At 43.6% G+C, this 14,962-nt stretch overlaps 1 protein-coding gene across 2 annotated transcripts in view; it reads right to left on the bottom strand.

Moving 5' to 3' along the window:
- Positions 1-14,962, bottom strand: part of MAML3 (mastermind like transcriptional coactivator 3) — a 346,623-nt gene that overhangs the window by 312,909 nt on the left and 18,752 nt on the right. The window lies entirely within an intron of this gene.

Genomic DNA, 14,962 nt, shown 5'->3' with positions numbered 1-14,962 from the left:
GACGCCTACAATGTGGAGCTGGGTGTCTTTGCTAATGAGTAATGAACAGTATTAAATTACAGGCTGCCACAGATACCTCATATGAAAAAAGACCCACTTGCAAACAAGGTGAATTCTTCTAAAAGGAGCGTAAATATTACCTATATAGAAACCAAAAAAGCCCCTTCTCTATTAACAAATATTCCCCTATTCCCATCATACCTAGAGATCTACTAGGTATTTTTTTTCCTTATCAGTCAACTATTAAAATTATGTGCTAGATTATGTACAACCCTGACCCTAGGCTTTTAGAAATCACAGAATCATAGAAAAGTAGAGCTGGAAGTGAGCTCTGGAGATCATTTAGTCCAATCCTCTGCTCTACGCAAAATCATACTTATCCAAGCTATCCCATACAAGTTCTTGTTTAACCTATTCTTTAACTAGACAAAAACGAACCTTGTTGGGCAATATGCCTTGTTATTGTGCAAAGATACCTTAGCTGGCCTCAAGTAAAGAAAGGGAATGAGGACTGTCAGTGTCCTGCCACTGCAAGGGTTGTTAAAACCCACTTGAGATCCAACCTCTGCCCCCGTCTACAAAGGAAGGCAAACCCCCCCCAAAGAGTCTGCACCAATCTGACCACAGAGTAAAATGCCCTCCTGATCGCAAGTATGGTAATCAGTCTGTCCCCAAGCAAAGGGAATAGACTCTCTAGCCAGGAACCTTCAGGCTTTAGTCCCAGTAGGAGCACTGGCACACCCCAGTCAAAATCTGCAGCCTTGGCTGCAGCCAACACACAATGCTGCTGAGGAATGCAAAAGAAACCCCTGACATCTGTAGCAACAGGAGAGGAAAAAATTCCTTCCTGGCCCCATATAGCAACCAACAACCCTCAAAAGCATGGGAGGCAAAGTTAGTCTCATTCTTGCCCTATTTTCCCTTTCTGATTTAAGGAACACTTATATGCAATTAATTTGGATCCCCTGTCTTTTTAACAGAAGTGATTATTTGTCCTTTTAATGCATTCTTTTATCTCCAATTAATGTTGCTGTGTTAGATCCCAAACCTGCCAAGTACTGCGGCATGCCACAGAGTAAGCACCACCCCTTCCTTGGCTGTCACTCTGCTTTCTGCTCCCTGCCCTGTGCTTCCTGTCCAACCTGCTGCTCTATTTTCTAGTTCTTGCCCCATCAAGCTAGGGACAGGCATTACACATAAACCGGTTTAGGAGCACATCTCGAGCAGGAGCTGACAAGCCTGGCATGCACACCAAAGCATGACACATGAGGCCATTTTGCTCAACACACCACAGTCAGCTCGGGCTTTGAGTAGCTGCCACTGGCCATGGAACCCAGGCTACTCGCAGCTGGGCTAGGGACAGACATTACACATAAACTGGTTTAAGTGATCATAAACTGGTTTAAACCTGTAGCAGAACATAAGTTCAGTGCACATAAACCAATTTCAAAATGAATGTGGCTGAAACTAATTTAAGATAAACCTGGTGGGATGCAGTATCAGACTTAACTGATTTGGGTCAAAACAGATTACACAATGTCTGTCGCAGACCCCTTCCTGGTTTAAGTTAAACCAGAGTTCCCCAGCATCCCAGATGCTTTGCAGCCCTGGACTGTGCTGTCTGCTCCAGAGCAAGGCTCGCCCTATCCCTCTCCTCCCTAGCCAGAGATCCAGTGGAGAATGCAGGCACAACAGGGTCTGCCTGGCTTCCCCCTGCCCCCTTGCTGCTCAGGCAGGGATCCTCTGCTCCCTCCCATCTCCCACAGCATGGAACCCTAGGCATGTGGTATACTAGCTAATGCTGAGAGGCCTATGTGTATCTCTCTCCAATTGCACTGGGATAGGCAGACAGAACAGTGTTCACTTAGGGCTTTTTGGAGCTAATCAACAGGTCACCTGGTAATGTCCCTCCATTCCTTCCTTGGAAAAAACTGTTTAAGAAGAGCTTGAACTAATGAGAGAGACTGTTGTTCTGTTAATGGGCTCATACATTTGTGCTATCAACCCCCTGCTGGCTCCCTTGCCTGCCACGTTTGCAGGCAGCATGAAGAACCAAGGAGAAGGAAACTGAAAAGCTCAGTATCTTCAACAGATGTGTGCACACCCCACCACCCCTTTGCCTCAGTTCTAGCCCAGGGCTGGGGTCTGGTAACACTCCTGCACCTTGAGCTGCAAGGGGGTGAAAGCCTGGGACAGTGCAGGCAAGGTGGGGGTTTAAACCCCTCCCTAATCAGAGGTCCTGCAGGGACCTGGCCATACCCTCCCCCTCAGCTGAGTGCTGAAAAAGGGAAGGGAGGGCTGCTCTAGCCTCCCCTAGCTTCCAACCTGAGCCATTGCAGGCATGTGCCTGCATTTCTGGGATGTCTCTTCAGTTACAAACTGGTTTAGCCTAGCCAGGTTAGACTGACCTGCAAAGACTGAATCAATTCAGGGTCAGGCTTTTTGAATGTCTGTCGCTAGCCTCAGCTACTATGTTCCCTGCTCCCTTCCCCATCTGCTGTGTGCCACTCAGAGGCTGCCCATGTCACCTGTGGTATACAAGTTGCAGGTTGGCTATACTGGTGTTATATGCTTAACTTTATACATATGAGAAGCCCCACTAAATCTCCACTATATCAGGAATGCATACAATTGGCCAGTTGTATCACCTGTTCCAAGTCTCTGCAGGATCAAGGCTCTTAGGTTACTTGGGAACTACTGTGTGTATCAAGATATGTTTTTCTTTTCCACTAACATCTCAAAAACTGCAAAAAAAGAAAAAAAAGATATCTTAACACATTCTAAACTGACAACTCTTTTGCAGTGATTTTTTAAAAGAGTGAAGGACAGGCAATTTTCTCTCTCAATGACACTAGGTTCAGTCTAGTGTAACTCTACTCAGCTAATGGATTTACACTGACTGGATTTACACCAGTGAACTGAGAATAGAATTTGGCCAAACATTTCATGAAAGATATGTCTGTACCCGTCAATCATGAATGGACGTCTGATTTGGGCTATGGAGGCTGTGTGCATTCCAGATGTATTTAAATACCAAATAAATCTTGCAGATGTTTCTTACAAACCATGAAGCACTGCTGTCTTTACCCAGCCTCATACTACTCTAGTAGATATTTTATTTCTTTTCCTGTTAATACCATTAATAAGAACTTATTTTTCTAGATTCCATCCCCTACACAGGACTTGTGCCAAACCAGGCTGCAAAGAAACAGTCTAGATGCATCTGTCTATGTTCTGATGCAAACTGAACAGAGTAAAGGAGACCCAGCCACATAAATGCTACTCTATCAATCTGTTGCATCTCATCATTTTCCCGTCTTTTCCCACAGTCCAATTTTAGAAAAAGTATTTTTAGTCTGTTAAAATTTGATCTTTTTTCCTTGTTCAGAATAGAAAGATTGGTAACAGCTGAGGCTTGCTAATTTGTTCCTAATTTTGATGTCCAAAGAGAAAAGTGGAAGTGCATATTTCTTTTTTCTTTTCTTTTCTCTTTTTGTAAAACTGTTCTGCAGCAAACTGGTATCTTTAACTATCAAAAGCTGAAAAAATGTTACGTCGACTTAACTATCAGCCTCACATTCCAAGAGTTTCCAGCTAACCATGTTTTGAGATGGTCAGAATATCCTTTTTTGGAGCAGTACAATATTTTGTAAAAAGTCATAATATCATTCCTAATATACACATAAAAATGGAAGCAGGTTACCCCCAATTCAAATAAAGCCTTTTGACTATAAAAATAAATTAATCTACGACATATGTCAGCAGTTGTTGGTGCACTGTTAAACTGGCAACAGTACACACTGTATTCTGAAAAGTTTAATGAAGACTTATATTAGCATTATTGGCAGAACTCTTATTTGATGCTGCATATTGCATAACCTCTGAACACACCCTTATTTTCCGTCAGTCATGTGAACCATGATAAATGCAACTTCAGTTTCTGGGGTTCGTGCCTTTGTCTCTATCCCAGTCACAGAAGAGAGACATAGTATGTACCAAAACTTGTTAGAAAAGGTTTAAATCTTTAACACTTTCTTCTCTTTTCTTAACTAATACAGAAATGGTAAAGTTACAAAAGTAAAAAACAAAACTACTTGCCAAATATTGTTTTTCCCTTCTGTTAAATCCCTTTGTGAATTCACATCTTCAAGCAGTCTCTGACTTTATTTTCAAGTGTTCTCAAACCTGCCCTATTCCAGCCAAAGTCAATGGGGAACAAAAGCATGAACCTAAACTGTACCCCAAAGCCTTGTGTTTGTCATATCTATCATGGATTTTAAACTCATGGGTGATGGAAACATGCCTTAATCCATACCTGTAAATGTGCTATATCATATAAAATGATATAATACCAAATAACTAATAATTCTTTGTTTCACAGACCAAACAGAAAGCCTAAAGGAGGCATCTCAACAAAATACTAATAAAATCTTGGCAGCAGTGTAACTTGGAGGCTCAAATTTATGTATCTTCAGGTATTGTAAAATATTCCAGGTATAGTTATTATTATTATTATTATTATTATTACCCTTTAAAACAAGATAAATAGTAATCTTGTAGCCTAGAAATAGAAATTAAGATTCTCAGGATACCATCATCATCATAAGATTTTTAAATCCATAAACCAATTGCCTCTATACTAAGTGGTGTGGAAAGAAATGTGGGCCATTATTCCTGAAAATAAATGCAAACTATTCTTTCGCTCACAATGCCTGCAGCTTTGCTACTCAGCTGAGAAAGAGAGAGAGAGAGAGAGAGAGAGAGAGAGAGAGAGAGAGAGAGAGAGAGAGATTTTCTAGGATTCTTCCATCAAACCATCTTTGTGTTCCTAATGTCAAAATAAAATAATGGACCAATGGCTTACAATGGATGATTCAACTTCACTGTCTACCCAGACAACTTGTCTTTCTCCATCATTCTGACAATATTTTAAATGACAGTTATATTATTGAAGTGATAGTTGGCAAGTTAGAAAACTTTTCAGTATAACATCTCACAAGGTCCTCATGAAATAATGGTTTATTCTGATATATAGAAGTAATCAAGCTGTTAATTTACCTAGTCCAGAAGTGTCAAAGATATTGCCTGTTGGCTGGATACAACCTACAGAGCCCCATCACTTGGCTCCCAGTGCCAACTGTGGGTTTGAACTGACCGATGTGGTATATGCTGGACCAGCTTCATACAGGCCACACAATGCTAGCTCCAGGATCTTCACTAAACAAGGTTCCCATCCCAGGCAGTCATAGGGAGCCCATTCTGGGCAGGCCAGAATCCATGCCTCTGCCCACCTTGCTGGAACCTGCATGCAGCATGGGTCCTGGACTGCTTGGAGTAGACGCCACGTGCAGTGCATTTCCTGGACCAGTGATGGGGGCGTGCCACAGGTAACACAGAGCAGGCACCACAAGTGCTGGATCTGGCATGTAGGACCAGGCGGCAGGGGTGGGGGGCAAGAGGGTCCATGGGCCTAATCCAGCAGGCTGGACTAGATGAGTTTTACACCCAAGACCTAGTAATAAAGTGCCATGTTTATTAAATCTACCTGTACCATAGGCCCTTAACTCCCCCACCACATCTCATGGCCATCAGAGCAAGGACAAAGCTTAACCCATCATAATGATGGTGTACCAAACAATAATGATGGTGTATCAAACACATCCTACTCCCTATTTTTTCTTTCTAAATTAAATGAGACAGGGGAAGCTCTTGGCTCCCCTTTGGTTAATGTTCTCAGTGAGGTCACATGCATCTTTGCCTTAGTTAGGGCTGAGAGACTAGGAACCTAAAAGAAAAAAAATGTAAACATTCAGCTATATATGCGATACCTAATTTTGATCTTTATTATATGTGGACATCTGTGGTAAACCCATATCTAAATCAGACAGAAAAGAACCCTGTACTACATTTGTGCTATTGCATTCAGTTTCAAAGAAGCAGAGCAAAGTGTTTGGACTGATGGGTATAGCAAACCACACATCAAATAATTCAGAAACAGCATGACAACATGTGGGGCTAAAAAGGGACCAATACATACGGTATTTTAAAGGCCAATACTTTTCTCACATAATTTGAAGGAAAGTAGACCGATTTAAATCACTAATTTTAATTATGATTTAAATCAACAAGTAGGAAAATCTTGGTTAAAATCATCACTTTTAATTTTGTTTTGCATTTGTACTTTTTAGTTACGTTCCCAAGCAAAGGTTGATTTATGTTGCTTGGTAACAATTAAAGACTGTTAAAATGGCCTTTATACTATACAGGTTTCCATCAATTGGTGCTGTACACATGGTCCCAGAGAATGGTGCATAACTTGAATTCGCATAAAGCGAACCCACTTTACAATGTAACAAATAGGGTTCCTATGGCAGTGCGGTAGGGATGAAGTGAGATTGGCACTAGGAAAGGGGTGGGGAGAGAGGGTCCGGTCCCAGGGCAGCAAAGCAGAGGGAACAGAGAGGCAGTCACCCCAGCCCCAGCTGCAGCAGCCCCGGGAGCGTCCAGCACCAGTTGCCTGCAGCTGCGGGGCTGTACCATATTCCACCTATCCCTATTCACCTCTGCTCCTGGGCTGCACTGTGCCCTGGTGCCGGCAACTGGTGTTGGCTGCTCCTGGAGCCACTGCAACTGGAGGCTGGGGTGAGTGGGGCCATGGCCCTTTCCCCTTCCCCCTCCCCCCAGACTTACCTGCTTAGGCTGGGGAAGGGGAATCTATGCTGATCGCATAAGAGTGAATTTACCTCACATATAAAGAATTATGGATCTAAATATGCCCATTGCATCAGAGCGAATTTGCATATAAAAAACCTGCATAAATCAAGGGAAACCTGTACTACCTTTTGCTAACCAGGAGAGCAAACAATAGCCCTGCACACTTATTTAAGCCAGGGGTCAGCAATCTATGGCCCATGGGACAGACTGGGCCTGCAAAGTCACTGCATCAGGCTCATGGGACCACTGTGAAAGTCAGCAGCTTTCAGTGGCAAGGAGCTTCGCCCATGCTGTGTCACAGTTGTGTGGCAGAGAGAAGCAGCCATGGTGGTGGTGACAGTGGCCAGGTCCTAGCACTAGCTCACTTCATACCTAAGTTGGGTGGGTTATTACATCCTGCCACCAAAAAACATTGCTGACTGATGACTGAAGTGATTATATAGTTTAAACATTTTATTCAAATCATTAATTTTTACATTACAAAATAGTGAGTGACACATTACTTATAGGATTATTTCTTTTACAGGCAGCCCTCGGTTCCTGACAAGCATGTCTTAAGACGAAACATTGCAACTCAGAACCGATTTTCCCATAGGCAACAATGTTATAAATGGGGGATTGGTTCCTGAACCAAGGCCTGGTACCCTATTTTCACCAAAAATTATGCAGAATTTTGTACTCAATCATGGATGAGTAATATCACTACATTAATGTATTTATGTTGTAAATAGCAATCATATTGATTTGGAAGGACTTCTTTGAGGTGACTTTGCTGGACTTTTTGAAGGGCTCTTGGTTGGACTTTTTGAAGGGGTCTTGGCTGCAGGTTTTTCTGGAGTCTTGTCTGCTTTCTCAAAGAAAGTGTCCAAGGAAGTTTGGATAAATATTCTCCAGGGAGATGGGTGATGCAGCAAACTTGTTCGCTGGCGTGGCGTCACTTCGGATCAAGTTTTGTAAAGTCAAAAGTGAAAGTTGAAACAGGGTTTCGATTTATAAACATTGTACGTGTGAAACGTTGTAACTCAAAAAGTTGGAAGTAGAGGACTGCCTGTACTTGTAATCTGTGTCAAACTATTTAGATGGAAACAGAAACTCAATACAAATAAACATTTAAAAATGAATTAAATAAAATGACTTGAAGTAAACTGTATTCATACAGAAAATACATTTTCTGAACGTGATTTAAAATGAAGTGACATATTAAACAAAGTAAGTATTATTAGTACTAGCCAAATGCCTGTCAAGACTGATGGGGGTGTGAGTGGGCAGGGATGGATCCCCATGTCCCCCCCTACCCCTGTCTGGGCCCAGTCCCCCTTCCCCACTGTGGCAGTGGGGGGGAAGGGAAGTGGGCCTGGGCCAAATGCAGGGGGAATGGGGGAGAACCAAGCCTGAGGCTGGGGAGAAGCCGGCCCACCACGGCAGTGCAGGGGGGAAAGAGGGGCGCAGAAAGCAGCAGGCCCAGCCTGACATGGGGGAGGAGTGAGCCTGGGCCCAAGGAGGGGAGGCCTGTTCCTTCCTTCCCCCCACCACTGCTGTGTTGGGCCAGGCCTGCTGCTCCCCCCCATACTGCTGCAGCAGGCCAGCTCCCCGCCCCCCGGACCCACTCTTCACCCCCACACATCAGGCCCAGGCCCACTCCTTCCCTCCCCGCACTGCTGCCATGTTGGCCTAGGCCCACTCTTTTCTCCCCCACTGGGGCACACCAGCTCCTCCCTCCACCACCACATCGGCCCTCCAGGTGGTGATGACAGAAGGGGAGAGGGGCAGGCTGAGGCCAGTGCCAGTGGCCTCACCCACCCCACTCCGTGGTGTCCCAACCCTGCTCCTCCTCCCCCCACATCACCGCCTCCACCTCCAAGGAGAAGGGGTGGGGGGGGACAAGGGCCAACCCTGTTCCCTGCCACCCGGCACGACGGGTCCAACCCTGTTCCCCTCCCGGCATGGCAGACCTAACCATGTTCCCCCCACTTCATGCCGCCACTGCCTCCAAGGAGCGGGGGGGGGGGGGGGGGGGGGGGGGGGGAAGCTTGTCCTGCCATACCCTCCATTCCCCTTGGCCTCCATGTCCCATCCCTTCTGTCCCTGCCATCATGGTGGCACTCCATGGCGCTGCCACCACCACTGTCTCCTATCCTGAATGCTCTTGGAATGCTCTGATTGGCTGCCGAGACAACCAACCAGAGTGCGAATAAAGTGTTACAGGTAGACAGACAAACTAAGGCTTTTGTATTTACAGAATTAGAAAAAGAAAAGAATAAAAGCTCTCCTGCTTTCCAGTTCCTTCCAATCTATTTCTGAACGCTAATGCAATAGTAACTGAACTAGCAAATAAACTGAAATGAAGAAAATATTCTCTTTGCACCTGTAAAAGAAACTGCTACTATCCAAAGTTCATGTAGAAACTCAACAAATTCTGGTTCCAAGCCTGTGATTAGCCTGTGATTTCTACAGTGCTAGTGGTTTGATGATCTATAAAACTTAGTAGCAAACATATATTACTCAAGGGTTTTTTTTCTAATTAAGTTTAATTATTTTAACTGTTAAGTCTCGACACAGGCTGTCATAACTTCAATTGGATTAATTTAAAAAATGCATTTAATTTAAATTTTAAAAATTGGATTTATACCACAAAAACTTAACTGAATTTTAGAAATATGTTTTTCCTTCCCTTTTAAAACAAAATCTCCACTGATTTAGAGTAAGATCAAGATTAGACCTCTGTTGAATGAGCAGGGAGAGAGGAAACAAATACCAAAACAGATGAATGGAAAAGTAACAAGCTACAAAAAAACGTAATCAGGCATTACAATGCAGAGAGGCAACTCATGCATGTCATAAGATGAACAATTCACCAATTACCTCTGGTCATTTTTAGACTGGCTTTTCTCTATGTAAATCCTGGCTAGAGGAAAGAATAATAACATGACCTCAAACTGGAGGCATTGCCTTAAGGATATTGAGTCACCATGAAAGTCGGAAAACCACCAAGTTCAAACCTTATGGCCCAATCCTTCAACCGCTCTTCCAAATGAATGAATCACATGGAATCTGAGAAGGAAAGAAATAAGTGGATGGATCTCACAGAAACTGAGAAGATAAGAGACCCTCCCATAAAATAGCGGACCGTTGGTAGCTGCTGCTTCAGTCCTGTCATATCCTTAATGTGCTGGATAGCAAATTCTACTGGCAATTTGAAGGGATTCTTTATGGAGATATCTTCTGTACACAACAGATCCTATGGACTTCTTTTGTACCTCTTTAAATCCAATTCCACCTTGCACAGCATCATATTTACTCAAATCTAAGACAACCCTCCTCCTTCCCAGCTTCTGCTTCCCTCTCCCCACCAGCTTCTGCTCCCTGCTTCCCACCCCTTACCCTCGTTCCATACCAGCAGTCTCCATCCCCATTCTAGCCTGGGACACTGAGCACGTCTTCAACTCAGCTGCTGTACAGTCTGCATGCTGCGGCTACAGGCTGGGCTGAGGCCCCGCGTACTTCCCCAGGCTACAGCATAGACAGAACCAGTCAGTGTGGAGCAAGGGTAAGGAGGGAGAGGGGCAAGAAGGGGAGAAGGAGGGGGAAGATGGAGCAAAGGGGCTGCAGAGGGAAGATGGTGGAATGCAGAGGCAGTGGGGGACAGGGGAGGCAGCAGCTGCAGCTGCAGCTCCAGCCCCAGGTAGAGGCTGGAGCTTGAGCCACAGCAGCCGCCTGCTCCTCCTCCCCACCTTGTAAGTGATTCTAAGATGAAAGGCTACCCCTCTCTCCCTCACCCCTCCTTAAATGGGAAAAAACCCTCATCTTAGAATCAAGTAAATGTGGTAGTATTGGAACTGTTCCAGCATAGACAGGGCCCTTTATGATACTGGAGAGGGAAAAAAAAGATTTGTCTTGGAAATTTAGCTGCTCTTTTCTAATTTATTACATGTGGCAGCAACTCTTAGTGTAACTGCTTTCATTATTTTTTATAAACATAGTCAAACTTGAAAATCACCTCCAATAGTCTTTACATTAATGCATGGAGGTTTCATAAATTTCATCAGAATAAGGTGAAAAATAGTGGTCCATCATATATCTGAAAAATGCAATTGAAAAAAACAACAACATTCTGAACTTATCAAAACAGCATTGTCTTTGATACTCAGAATGCTGTGTATCTGTGTTTATTTTGCTCTATTTTAAGTTGCTCTTCAAGCCAAGATTAGTGTTGCCTTAAGTGAGTGCTCTATGAGAAAGGAGTTGTATAGACAGTGCCTGGTAAACTGCAATTGCTCATGGGCAACATTAAACATAAGAATCAAAATTTCAAATATTAGGTGAAGATAAAGAAGTTCTGAATCCCAAAGCTCTCAGGTATGTTTGGGTATTTAAAGTAAGCCAAGAATATATAAAACACAGACACATTATCATGCTGTCTGTTTGATAGTTGCTGCTGAATCTTTCTATCAGAACCACTTCCTGCTCTAAAAACCTTGCCAATGAAGGATTCATTGAATTCAGCAAAACCCCAGGACATCTTAGGTAGAACATTTGGCAGTACATGAGACATGTGCATGTTGTACATTTCTTTTACCTTTTTCTCATCAGGAGCAAAACAGCTGAATGAACCACTGAATTTTAGCCCAAGATCAAAATGTTTGCTTCTGGGCCATATTTTTATTCTAAAAACTACAAATCACCTAATACATCTGTGCATTAATAAATGCATAAAACAAAAAAGGTTTGAAAGTTCATCTTAAATGATTTAAAATGTGCACAATAAAACTATTTTAAAGTGATATTTACAGATGTAATATATGCATGTAAAAGTCAAGTCATTCGGATGAAAGCTATCAAAATCTCAATGCACAAGTAAAACCAGATCTTCCTAGGGCTCCATCCTCCACAGGGACATGCAGGGCTATTTGATACACAATTTCTGTAGCAGCCTGTTTGCGCACCACTTCCAGTATACAAGATCATGGCAGCAGTGGCCATTCCATCTGCTGCACTGTCTGGCTCGGGTGATGAGGTGCAGGTGTGGTCCCTGCCTCCAGCCTGCAGCTGCCCCCACAGTGCTCCACCTGGGGCCAAGCCCCACCTGTCCTGTCTGGGGCAGCCCACATGATGTTCCTTCCTGAACTTGCCCCATGCCCTCCGAGGGAACCAACCTGGCCCCAGCCCCAGTGCACAGGTACTGATCAGCTCCCTTCACTGTCCAAGTACTGCTTAGCTGCCCAGGTACTGCTCTACTCCTCCTGCCTCTGGCAACTCCTCCTCACCTTCCTCCTGCTGCCCCTGCTACACCACTTCAGCTGTTTTCCACCCACTAGATTGCCCACAGATGGATGCTTGCCACACCAGGCAGGCAGAGTGCATAGAAGGGACCTGGAGCTGAAGCCCCACATGCTGGAACAAGAGAAGCCCAGCTGCAGTTTCCCTTCCACCTGGCTGCGTGTGTGGTGCTCAGTATGCATCCCCACAGCCAGTGCCATTTCTCTGTGGTACCTGCTGCCTGGAGTGGAACAGCAGGGGCAGGAAAAGGATGAGCAGGCTGGGAGAGCCAGGTAGTACACAGGCAGTTGTGGCAGCAGGCAAAGCAGCCCCATTTGAATGCTGTGCATGTTGGCCAGACCTGGGGCCAGGGTTGGAGCAGATGCAAGTGACGGTACAGTGCAGGCTGCCCCAGGCAGCAGTGGGTGGGGCTCAGCCCCATGCAAAGCACCATGGGGGCAACCGTGAGCTATATTTTGCCCATCCCTACATTAGACAAACTCCCAGATAGAAAATTGTTCTTTTACCAGTTCTCAGAGCCTTTCAGCCACAACCTGGTTTACATCTGTAACACAACAGAAGTTCAGCGCATATAAACCACTTCTGAAATAGCTGAATACAGTTCAAGATAAACCTGGATGGATGTAGTATCAGACTTAACTGATTTATGTTAGATTGGTTTACTGAACGTCTGTCCCAGATCCCCTCCAGATTCAAGTTAACTCATAGTTCCCCAGCATCCCAGGATGTTTGCACCTCCCCCGCAAACTTCCTTCACAGGGTGGGCAGGCTAGCTTTGGACCACGCTGTCTAATCCAACTAAGCAGAGAAGCGAACTCTATCACTCCCCAGCTTCTGGCCGGGGTACTGCAGGCCGGTGGCTGTATTTCCATAGTAGATAATTAATGTCTGTTCATTTGCCGATTGGTTCAAACCTACACTGATTAAGCTAACCTACAAAGATTGAATCGATTCAGCCTTGGGCTTTTAGGCTGTCTGTACTTAGTCTATGTATCAGGCAAAGACAGGCAAAGACTCAACCTGAAACCACACTAAAAGGACACAGAAAAAGATCCCCTTTTGCATTTTGGCTCAGGCTTATCCTTCAAAGAAAAGTTACAATTCTCTTTTAAAAGAGGATCTCATGCTCTCTTTCAAATGGTCAGATCATTATTACTCTCCAGACAAGACCGCCCCTTCTCAGGGACAAGAAAAAAGACCTGAAAAAGGGGAGGAAGTTTTCTTCATTTCCCATCAGTGGCCTTTACATGCCAGGCTCTACAAGCATGGCCTCTTCTGCCATTCTAAGGGCCGTAAGCCAAGAAAATGAAAAAAGAAAGTTTTCACAGAAAACCTGGCACCTTCAATGTTGGGTGGATCCAAATATTTCCCTATCCTATGGGACCAATTTCATCAGGCCCCCAAAAGGCTCTCCAGAGATCTGTGTGCGCTGGTATTTGACACTGCACCTGCACTGACAGAAAAATAGCTTCAGCTTATCACTACTGAAAAAAGAGTATAACCCCTCCTCCTCCATAGCCCTTTTCCATCCAAAACAAAAGGCCATAGTTTAGTACAGTATTCACAGAAGTGGCACTGTAAGTCACAGACCCTGTGAGATCAAGAAGGAGAAACCACTAAAGCAAAAAACACACAAAGATAAGTAAATTAAATTAAACTTAACATTTAGCCTAATTCTCTGGGTCTTAACCTGTAACAGCTGCTGAGACCAGCAGTCAGCACAGGGGTAAATCCATATACTGGAGCCTGGAATTACTGAGTTGAAGGAGCCAGGAAAACTCTATTGCACAGAGAAAGGGTGCTTTTTCACTGTTACTTTGAAAAAGAATTAAACCAACTTACCTATGCCAGCACAACAGACCTTTTAACAAATGATTTTGAAGGAAATGAAGACTATTTTTTCAATCACATATTTTTTCTGGAAGTGCCAGAACTACTCAAGCAACTCCCTACAGACAAAAATTAAAAACATGATCCCAAAGGTCAAAACATACATTTATCATAAATAAACCCATTGCTATCTGTAAGGTTCTCTCTACTGTCTTATGAGCAATATAGCTGTTAAAATAAAGAGTTGTAAAGAATAGCTAAATATGTCTTCCCTAATAAGTAAAATATTAATGGAGCACCTCTACTTCAAAAAATGACAACCTTGGAGTAAAATGGCATACTTATTATAAAGCATCTGCAAAATGTGTGTGTCTTAATATAATTTAACTCAAATGAACTAAGTTCTACCCTAAACAGAATCCTATATATTGGTTATGTATATACTAATATGATTCACATCTGAAGTTAGACTTTGAAGTGTCAAAAATAATGAATTTATGTACTACCTACATCACACATAATACTGAGCTAGATCTCTTACATGCATTGAGGAGCAGGGATTATACCCTAGATCTTCAAAATGCATTTAAAACACCTGAAGACCCCAGGGGGCTTAGGCCCTAAATACTTTTGAGGGTCTAGGCCTATAGCCCTTCAGCTCCAAAAATAAAAACCAGCCTTCTGCCTCCTGCGCTAGAGGTCTCCCTCTAGATAGTAGTACTAAATCCTTCATCTTCCTCCTCTGGGGCAGAGCCTAAAAAGTTCACTGCAACAATAATTCAAAATCTAAATCTTCCCTAAATATGCAATAATATTTTAGATTTGACCTGTGGCTTTTACACTTCAAGTCCTTAACACAAGAACCGCATCTTCCCCAACATTTGTCAGAGCCAAAAGTAGTGCTGATGTCCAGGGAACAAATAGGAGTCTTTGGTTATGAATAATCTATCTGAAATCTGAGCAAGGGACCTTTATTTTTGTAATTGGCTACAATTTTAGTCATTTACAAGGGCTGCCACAGTTCAGCTACTGGTTTTTGCCCATAACAAGTAGCTGTTGAAGGATTTCCTTATTAATTTGTTTTAAATGCTGCCACAAAGACCTGCTTTTGTTATCTCCTCTTGACAGAATTAGTCTCCCT

The sequence above is a fragment of the Crocodylus siamensis genome, chromosome 2 (genome assembly GCF_052110815.1).
Source record: "Crocodylus siamensis isolate JL-2025a chromosome 2, ASM5211081v1, whole genome shotgun sequence".
Classification (NCBI taxonomy): domain Eukaryota; kingdom Metazoa; phylum Chordata; order Crocodylia; family Crocodylidae; genus Crocodylus; species Crocodylus siamensis.
The sequence above is the reverse complement of the archived record's forward strand: the minus strand, read 5'-3'. Positions and strand labels throughout refer to the sequence as shown.